The sequence below is a fragment of the Oryx dammah genome, unplaced genomic scaffold (assembly GCF_014754425.2).
Source record: "Oryx dammah isolate SB20612 unplaced genomic scaffold, SCBI_Odam_1.1 HiC_scaffold_4, whole genome shotgun sequence".
NCBI classification, from domain to species: domain Eukaryota; kingdom Metazoa; phylum Chordata; class Mammalia; order Artiodactyla; family Bovidae; genus Oryx; species Oryx dammah.
Genome location: NW_024070188.1, coordinates 60,395,067 through 60,405,090, shown reverse-complemented (window position 1 = coordinate 60,405,090; position 10,024 = coordinate 60,395,067). Strand labels below are relative to the sequence as shown.

Below are 10,024 nucleotides of genomic sequence, written 5' to 3'. Positions count from 1 at the left end.
TTGTTATACTATCATAATTCCATTTCTCTTCTGAGGCAGGTTAAAAGGGCAAGTCACTCCCTGTTCTTTAGTAGCAATGTTACATAGGGATCTGGGACAAAGATTTCTTTCAGGAGCTTTGCAAAAATATTTCATTTGTTTCAGTAATGTGCAAATTTTCTTTCTGTGATAGATACACATAGATTCTGGGTAATTTACTTAAGAACTACAGCTAAACATCACAATATTTTATTTCCCTCTTTTCTTCTCTAAAAGTGAAAAAAAAAAACACATTAAATGTGTAGTAAGCTCAAGAAGAAAAATGAAGTGTTTAATTAAAAGTCTCCTGAATGTCTAAGCTTCCCAAAGGCTCCAGCAATGCTATTACATTACATAGCATTGGCCAAACTGGGGAGGTGGGGGGGCAGGTGGAGCGGAGGGATGGTGTCTAAAACATCTGAAAAACATAAATGTCACTTTAGTTTTTGTGATGCTAATAGTGGATTTCTTTTTCTAAGTAATATTTATAACTTTTAAATTGTAAGATGTGGGCATTATTCTTCACTCCTGCCCTCCCAGCTCATTTTATGCATAAGGATACAAGGCTCTGAGAGATTAAGTCACTTGGCTTAATGATACTGGTATGTTATTTTCCCATTACCATCTGACACCCAAACTCAGGCTTTTCCCACATGTTAATAAATGATCACTGTTGTTTTTTAGTTGCTTCAGTCATGTCTAACTCTTTTGCAACCCATGTACTGTAGCTCACCAGGCTCCTCTGTCCATGGGATTTCTAGGCAAGAATACTGGAGTGGGGATCTCCATTTCCTTCTCCAGGGGATCTTCCTGACCCAGGGATAGAACCTGGATCTCACTGGATTCTTTACCACTGAGCCACTTAGGAAGCCCAATAAATAATTAGTGGTTTGAAATTTGACAGTATGTTTCATTTAAGATCTTTAAAATGTTAATAACTTTTCTTCTTCCATAACATCCATTTTTTAATTTGGAAAATATTGAATAGAGAAATAATTATTATAACAATATAACATTTAATTTAAAAACCACCTCTACAATAATCTTTCAGGCTAACCTCACTGCTAAAATTGTGTTCATCTCCCCACCCCCAACTTTTGGTTTGTGAATATTTTAGACATTCAGAAAAGTTGAAAAAATTTTAAAGCAATCACCCATTTTGATTCTATAATTTACATTTTATAATACTTGCTTTACCATATCATCTACTCAGTTATCCTTTCTTATCCATCCTCCAACCAATTTTTGTGTATTCCCCTTTAAAAGGATGGTTCTGTAGCCCAAGACAAAACACTGTTAAGAACATTGCTTTGTGAGCAAAGGTTTGTCATCTCACCTTGGCACCAAGGTCCACAGACAAAACCACTGATGATCTGAAAGTCAGCTTCGAAGGAAGGATGCCAATAAAAGAGCCAACTGCAATCAGTTTCAAAATGACTTACGTGGTCTGAATGGAGGCATTGCCTGCCTGCTAATAGGAAGGGTTGGCAAGAATGCAACTCCTACCCACTGGCCTAGAGGATGTTTTTTCACTGCAGCTCTAATCCTGAGTCATGTGTTGGCTCTTTCCCTTTATTTCCTTCTTTCCTTCTTTTTTGTCTTTCTTTCTTCTTAGAGAAAGACTTTTCTCAAAGAAGGGACTTGCTTAGAGAAAGTTTGGACTTTCTTCTCAAGAGTGATAGAAACAAAAATAAAAAACCATGTAAGGATTCATGGAATCACAGGATATAGGACAGGAGAACACCCAACTTTGCCAGATGGGCCAGGTCCCTGAGATTAAGGGTAAAGATCACCGAGCACAGAAAGCTGAAAAAAAACATGCACAGTGTTGGAGAAAAGAGGAGAGGCAACTCCAGAAGAGTGACCCAGCTGGAGGTTAAAGAAAAGTGGTCAAGGTGCTGCCAAGAGTCTGGAAGAAGGGCCCTACAAAGGGCCTTTGTGATAGTTTCTTTCTATCACTCTTGAGAAGAAAGTCCAAACTTTCTCTAAATACTATTGTTTTAAAACCATAATGCCCACATAGGCTGGTAACTGATTTTTTTTTTTTGTCCCTGGAACATGCTGCTGCTGCTGCTGCTGCTAAGTTGCTTCAGTCGTGTCCAACTCTGTTCGACCCTATGGACGGCAGTCCACCAGGCTCCACCGTCCCTGGGATTCTCCAGGTAAGAAACTGGAGTGGGTTGCCATTTCCTCCTCCAATGCATGAAAGTGAAAAGTGAAAGTGAAGTCGCTCAGTTGTGTCCAACTCTTCGAGACTCCATGGACTGCAGCCCATCAGGCTCCTCCGTCCATGGGATTTTCCAGGCAAGAGTACTGGAGTGGGGTGCCATTGCCTTCTCCACCGGAACATGCTACTTTATACTTTGTTCTATTCACTAAATACAAGTATTGAACCAAAAGGAACCAGTCTTACAAATGGATTTGAAATCTATGGCTTTGGGAGGCCCAGAAATTCCACTGTATGCAGAGAGTTTTTATAAATCTTGTGGGAAGTTTTGTGGCTGCATGACCCTGGCTGCTGGGAACTTCTCCAGTAAGTGAAGCCCACTGACTCCCGCCATGACTAAAACCACAACCATCCTTTCAGGGGATAAACAGATAAACAAATGTCACTGCTTACCAAGAGAGCACTCAGAGGGGAGTGTTTAGAGGACTAGAAAGAGGGAATTCTGGAGGAACTTGAGCAACTGTCTTACAGCATGAATAGTAAGGAAAAATCCTTCTTGACCTAAGGTTATTATAGATGTGATTGTTATTTACGGATTTCACAAAGCACAAGATTACTTGGACCCTAGCTTGTAAAATGAGTGTTTCCGATAACAGCAGAAAATAATTCAAAAATGAAGCCTAGGACAAAAGTATCATGTCATTTTATTGTTAGAGAGATAATATGAGGCTCTATCTATTGTGAGAAAAGTGGACCAGGGCTTGGGCATTCCTGGTAGGAAGAGCTATAGAACCAGAGTGGCTGGGAGAGAACAGCCACTGAACCTTGGGAATGGAAGGCTACTTAGGGCAATTGGGCCATCACAACTGCCTTGACGTCCCATAACCATCTAGCTCTCTGAAGCATCTGAGTCTGAATGTGTCTTTTAAAAAATATTTATTTATTTATTTGGCTACACCAGGTCTTAGCTGTAGCTCGGGGATCTAGTTCCCTGACCAGGGATCAGACCTAGGCCCCCTGCATTGGAAGTGCAGAGTCTTAGCTACTGGACCACCAGGGAAGTAAGTCTCTGGTCTTTATAGTCTTAAGCAGCTCAGACAACTGAAAAATGTTGACCATCTCTCATTCCAAGCATCCCAGAAGCTCTATGTGTGTGAGAGGAGCAGAGAAATGAGCCATATCACTCATACCTCTGTGTTTTTCCTCCTAGGAAGTATTAGAATTTCAGATATATTAGAGACAATATAATTTTATGGTTTATTATAAACCTGTATTTGTAGTCAGTGGTTGCTATAGACTGAATCATTGTCCACCCAAAGTTTATATAAAATGTATCTGTTGAAGCCCTAAGCCCCCTTGTGACTGTATTTGCAGACAGGGTTCTTGGGAGTTAATTAAGGTTAAATGAAGTCTTCAGAATAGGGTCCTAATCTGACAGGATTGGTGGCCTTTTCAGAAGAGGAAGATAGAGACCTTTTGTTCTCTCCCTGTACACACACTTGGAAGGATCCATGAGAAGGTGGCCATTGACAAGATGGGAAGAGGACCTCCAAATCCTGACCATGCTGGAACCCTGATCTCAGACTTTCAGCCTCCAGACTGTGAGGAGCCTCCAGACTTCAAACAAAATAAATTTCTGTTAAGCCATCTAGTCTGTGGCATTTTGTTATGGCAGACTGAGCTGACTAATACAATGGGAACAAGACCAAAGTAGGAACCTAGATCTGACTCCTGGTCAAATACACTTTTTTGCTCTTTTTAAAAATTTATCCACCGGTTCTCTTTCATTTTTGTTCTCTTTCTCTGACTTTCTCCCTCTCTCCATCTGTTTTCCCAAGTGAGTGTCGTGTTCTTGTATCTCTTCCAGCTGACCTCAGGATGACAGAACATGGCAACGTGGAATTTAAAAGGGGCTTTTCAGAGGTCTAGGAACCATTATGTAGAGAATTTCTGTGTGCTGCTACAATAGTCCATGTTTTCCTTTGTAGTACTCGTATTTGCTCTTGAAGATCTGTATTTTCCCTACAGCAGAAGCTCCATGAGGACAGAGGCTTTTTAACTTATTCATTGCTATATCTTTAGCCTCTAGCACAGAGAAAAATCATCAACTGTACCTTCTGTCACAATTCTCCCATATTTCTGGTTTAGCAAGCATTCACCAAGGACTTACTAGAACCTAGGCTTTGTGCCGTGGTAGACAGTAATAGGATGTGCTCAGTCGCCTCAGTCATGTCTGACTCTTTGTGACCCTGTGGACTGTAGCCCTCCAGGCTCCTCTGTCTGTGTGATTTTCCAGACAAGAATACTGCAGTGGGTTGCCATTTCCTTCTGCAGGGGATTTTCCCAACTCAGGGATCAAACCTGCATCTCCTGAGTCGGCAGGCGAGTTCTTGACCGCTGAGCCACCAAGGACCCCGCCTGTAATGGTATAGTGTTTCTCAAAGTGTGAATCCTGAACCAAAAGCGTCAGTATCACCTGGGACCTTGTTAGAAATACAAATTCTTGGGCCTGACCCCAGGCCGAGAAATCAGAAACTCTGGGTGTTGGGCATAGCATCTGTTTTTTCACAAGCCCTCCAAGTGATTTAACTCAGGTTCAGGTTTGTAGTAGTGATTATGTCAGTCATTCATTCTATTGCCCCCATTCTTCTATCTCGGTGGAAGAAGTCCTTAATGCCCAGCACCTGGGTATTGCCAACAGCTCTTAGTAACTCTGAGCTGCTAAAGCCTAACTCAATGTGCTCAGTCACACTGGAGTCACGCTGGGGTGTTTCCCAAACGTACTGAACACCGGGCTCCTCTTTTAGAAGCTCTGCTTTAATTAGTTCTGCCTGTGACCTGGGCAACAATGTTTTAAAAGTTCTCCAGGTGATTGTGATATGTAGTCAAGCTTGAGAACCACTGAGATAGTTGGAAGACTAGGAAGAAGAGGAATTGAAACTGAGCACGCTGAAGAAGGTTGAAGTTTTAGATTGAGTCACATGAAGCTGCCATAGTTATAGGTCAAACTCTGTCAAATATTGGTAATTATATGTAGTTTAACATGTTGAATGTTGTCAACTCCCAAACAAAAGCAGTCTTGGCACACCCAACCAAAGGGCTCAGAAATAAAGAAATTATAAACTCAATTTGTTCAACTGAAGCAAAATCCATTATCTTCACCATTAATAACAGAATTGCTGAGAATTCCCTGCTGGTTCAGTGGTTAGGGCTCTGCATTTTCACTGCTGGTGGGTTCAATCCCTGGTCAGAGGAACTAAATTCTACAAGCCATGTGGCACAGCAAAAAAAAAAAAAAAGGAACTGCTACTGTGATTTTTGATTACTTTTCTCAAGAGCTGGGGTCACAAACTTTTCTGCAAACGACCTACTAATAAATATTTTAGGATTTGCAGGCCACATGGTGTCTCCTCCCTCTCCTAAACTCTACCATTGTTGTAGGAAATCAGCCAGAGACAACATGTAAACAAAAGGGCACAGCTGTGTTCCAAGAAAACTATATTTACTAAAACAGGCAGATTTGACCAGGGGCCATAATTTGCCACCTCCAGTTCTATGTTACGAATTTTCTATAACAGTGTTAGATAAAAATTGTTTAAGACTTTTGCATGATGAAACAGCTGCCTATTGACTTAAGTAAAGTTATACAAATTAGCTATAAGACACAAAGAGAGCTTCCATATGTCAAGTAGTTTGCAAGTGCTACAATGTAGTGTTGCTGAGTTCCTTGGAATAGAAGGACTCCCATTTAAACAGCAGTTGTGAGGTGTGGGGACAGAGATGGGAGCGGTCCCAAAGTGTGGGAAATACTTTTCCCTTCCTATACAATTAATGTTTAGCAAATATTACTGTATTAGTTTGCTAGGGTCATCGTAACAAAGAACCGCAGATTGTGTTAAACAGCAAAAATTCATTTTCTCACAATTCTGGAGGCTGGAAGTCTGAGAACCAGGTGTTGGCAAGGTTGGTTCCTTCTAAGACCTTGGCTTGTCACTGGCCATCTTCTGCCTGGGTCTTCACATGATCTCTGTGTGTGTGTGTGTTCTCATCTCTTCTTCTTATAGAGACGCAGGTCTGATTGGATTAGGATCTACTAGTATGACCTCCTTTAACCTTAATTATCCCTTTAAAGTTTCTGTCTACAAATATAGACACATCCTGAGGTACTCAGAGTTAGGACTTCAGCACATAAATGGGAGTGGAGGCATATGTTCAGCCCATAACATTTATCAAATGCATTACCTTCATGACCAACACACATGTCAAGTAAGTTCTCTAAAATCACTGTAGTCTCTAGACAGTGTCATACTGAGAGAAGTAAGTCAGATAAGGAGGAACATCATATGCCATCTCTTATATGTGGAATCTAAAAAGAAATTATACAAATGAACTTACTTACAAAACAGAAAGAGACTCACAGGCTTAGAAAATGAACTTATGGTTGCCAGGGGGAGGGGATAGTTAGGGAGTGGGGGATGGTCATATATACACTGCTATATTTTAAATGGATAAACAACTTATTGTATAGTACATGGAACTCTGCTCAATGTTATATGGCAGCCTGGATGGGAAGGGAGGTTTGTGGGAGAATGGTTACATGTATATGTATGGCTGAGTCCCTTCTCTGTTCACCTGAAACTATCACAACATTGTTAATTGGCTATATATCAATACAAAATGAAAAGTTTAAAAAAATCACTGTAGTTTCCCATTTGCCACATCCTAATGACTTGTCCTACTCAAAGATAGTTACAGCTGGAAGGAGCCTGCAGCTGAGCTTATCCAAACTCATTTTGTAGCTAAGCAAACAGACCCAGAAAGATGCCGTGGGTTACCATAGTCATACCAATAGGCCAGAGGTAAGATCGTGTCAGGATGCTGATTCATGTTCTTACATGAATTTGCCAAGATGAATTTCTTGAGCACCTACCACATGCTGGGCATTGGGTTAGATGCTAGAGATAAAGGGAGTTCCCACCATGGAGTGGTTTAGACATATACCCATCCGTGAGCCATAGTTAAGTATGTGGTGCTGATGTGCCTGGGAAAAGTGGACAAAGTTTGTGGGGATGTTGAATACCTGTTGTTCATCTCTAATTTCAACTCTAAAGCTAGGGAGCTCTTTCTGAAACTTTTGCTTTCTTCCTTTATTTTATGATATCATCAGATATATGGCTGTATGGATTTAATAGCAATTTTCAAAGAAAGCAAACAATCAGACAATGTGAAAGATATATCCTGATGTAAAGTGTTAAAACATGAAAAAAGGACATTTTAGATTTAGAGAAATAAGATTATGGTTATGAAGATTTAGAGAGGAGTCTAAAACAGGCCATTTTCTTAGTACTTTGGGGATATCCAAGATAATATTGTTCTGCCAGTAATTTGAAAATTATATATATCAAATTATGTGTAGTTTTGAACTCTGTCTTACCTGAGAAGTTCCATAAATATTTGTTGAATAAGTGACTTAGATTATTGGTGAATGTCTCATACCTGTTGTTTTTTATCCTCTCTGACTTGTTTATTTATGCCCCTGTTTCCACACTCATTGTCATTTGGAGTTTCCTGGTGGAGAGTCATTAATTCATGTCTTCAGTGCACTATATTTAACCAGAACACATGTTTCTAGTGTCTTTTTATTCTGGAAGATTTGAAACAGGGGAGGGAAATGGGTTTGGGATGATCTAAGTAAAGCCAAGTGGCTACTACCTTACATAATAACTATTTTTACGGTGTGCTTCAGGCTGTTCATCAGTCACTGCTTGCACTAATTCAGAAACTGACCAATGAAGGGAAGGCGAGAGAGTCTTCCTTTTGTTAGGTCCTTGGGACCATTAAGAAATAGGTGAATGAATTTACATTCTTTAGGTGAGTGAAAAAAATCTTAGCTCTGTCCTTAACATCCGCTCCCAGAAACAGGTTAAAGGTGATTTATTAACTTTCAGATTCAATTCAGAGGATGTTTTCTAGCAGGAAAGCCCAACAATTCTATCCTAAGTGCTCCAGAGTCTTTGGGTTACTAAAGCTTTCTTTGAATTGTATTTGTCTTTGATCTGAGGACCTCTGTGTGCTTTGTAACTATATACAGGATTAAATACTTCCTCCATTTATATAGAAATCCCAAAGCACAGAGGTGTAAAATGATTTGAACAAGAATTTTCGGTAAGTTGATTGGAGACTGGTTTAGAACCAGGGGCTTCTGGATTAAAATAGTGTTGTTATTTTGTTTTATTAATATGCTAAACTTCTTGAGTTATAAAATCCTTTTTGATAGATTATGTGCAATAGAATCATATTATTAAAGAGATTCAGATACACTGTGTATAAAAGTATGCTTTCCTACATGTTGTAAAAATCAAACAAAAGATGGCTCTTGAAGGCCAAAGTTAGCCTTAATTAACAGTATCTATCACATAGTAATTCTCTGGATTTAAGAAACTCTTATAGTTATGGGCTTAATATTTTTCTAATATTCTATAGACCAGTGGGCATCTTAATGAAGAATTATGGACCCCACTGGAATTGAAAGCTATGGGGAGGGTTAGAAGGAAAGCACAGGTTTGGGGGAGTAGAAGGAACCCACTCCAGTACTCTTGCCTGAAAAATTCCATGGATGGAGAAGCCTGGTAAGCTACAGCCCATGGAATCGCAAAGAGTTGCTGTGCTGAGCCCATTCCAGGATGTGCATCCACAGCACAGGCTGCTGTGACCTTTGTTTTCCTTACCTTCGGCTAGAAATACTGACTTTTATCTCAAAGGGGGAAACTTTTTTTTTTGTAAGTAAAGCCATCAAGGGGCTTCCCTGGTGGCAGAGGTTAAAGCATAAGCCTGCAATGCGGGAGACTTGGGTTTGATCCCTGGGTGGGGAAGATCCCCTGGAGAAGGAAATGGCAACCCACTCCAGTATTCTTGCTTGGGGAATCCCATGGATGGGGAAGCCTGGTGGGCTACAGTCCACGGGGTCGCAAAGAGTCAGACACGACTGAGCGACTTCACTTCACTTCACTTCAAGGCTTTTCCTAAGGTGGAGTTTTTAGTGCGAACACCTCAGACTACCTGCCTTAGAATCACGTGGAAGCTTGTTGAAATATTTCAAGGCCTACACCTGACTCATGAATCAATCCCTTTGGGTAAAGTCAAGAATTTTTATTTTAAATAAGTTCTCAGTGTGTTTCTGAAACCCCCAAAGTTTGAAAACCATTGGACTGTAAGAATAGGGAATTCCCTGGTGGTCCAGTAGTTAGGACTCAGCACTCTCACTGCTAAGGACCCGGGTTCAATCCCTGGTTGGGGAACTAAGGATCCTGTAAAGTATGTGGTGGGACATAAATAAACAAACTTAAAAAAAAAAAAAAGAATATGTTCTAGATTAAGAGTGTAATAAAAGAATTGTAAAAGTGAACTGAAGACGCCCTTAAGAGAATATTGGCAGGATTCCTTAATGGGCAAAAATCTCAGGCAAATCAAGGATTATGCCTTATTTTTAAAAGTCACTTGGGGACTTTCCTGGTGGTCCAGTGGCTGGGATTCCACACTCCCAATTCAGGGGGGCCCAGTTTGATCCCTGGTCAGGGAACTAGAAAGCAATGGCACCCCACTCCAGGACTCTTGCCTGGAAAATCCCACGGCTGGAGGGGCCTGGTGGGCTGCAGTCCATGGGGTCACTGGGAGTCAGACACGACTGAGCGACTTCACTTTCACTTTTCACTTTCATGCATTGGAGAAGGAAATGGCAACCCACTCCAGTGTTCTTGCCTGGAGAATCCCAGGGACGGTGGAGCCTGGTGGGCTGCCGTCTATGGGGTTGTAACGAGTCAGACACGACTGAAGCAACTT

The 10,024-nt window shown here is 40.8% G+C and overlaps 1 non-coding gene across 1 annotated transcript; it reads left to right on the top strand.

Annotated features, from left to right (window-relative positions):
* Positions 1-9,410: 9,410 nt before the first annotated feature.
* TRNAE-CUC lies at positions 9,411-9,483 on the top strand. Its single transcript has one exon. It is a non-coding gene; the product is annotated as a tRNA-Glu (tRNA).
* The last annotated feature ends 541 nt before the right edge of the window (positions 9,484-10,024 follow it).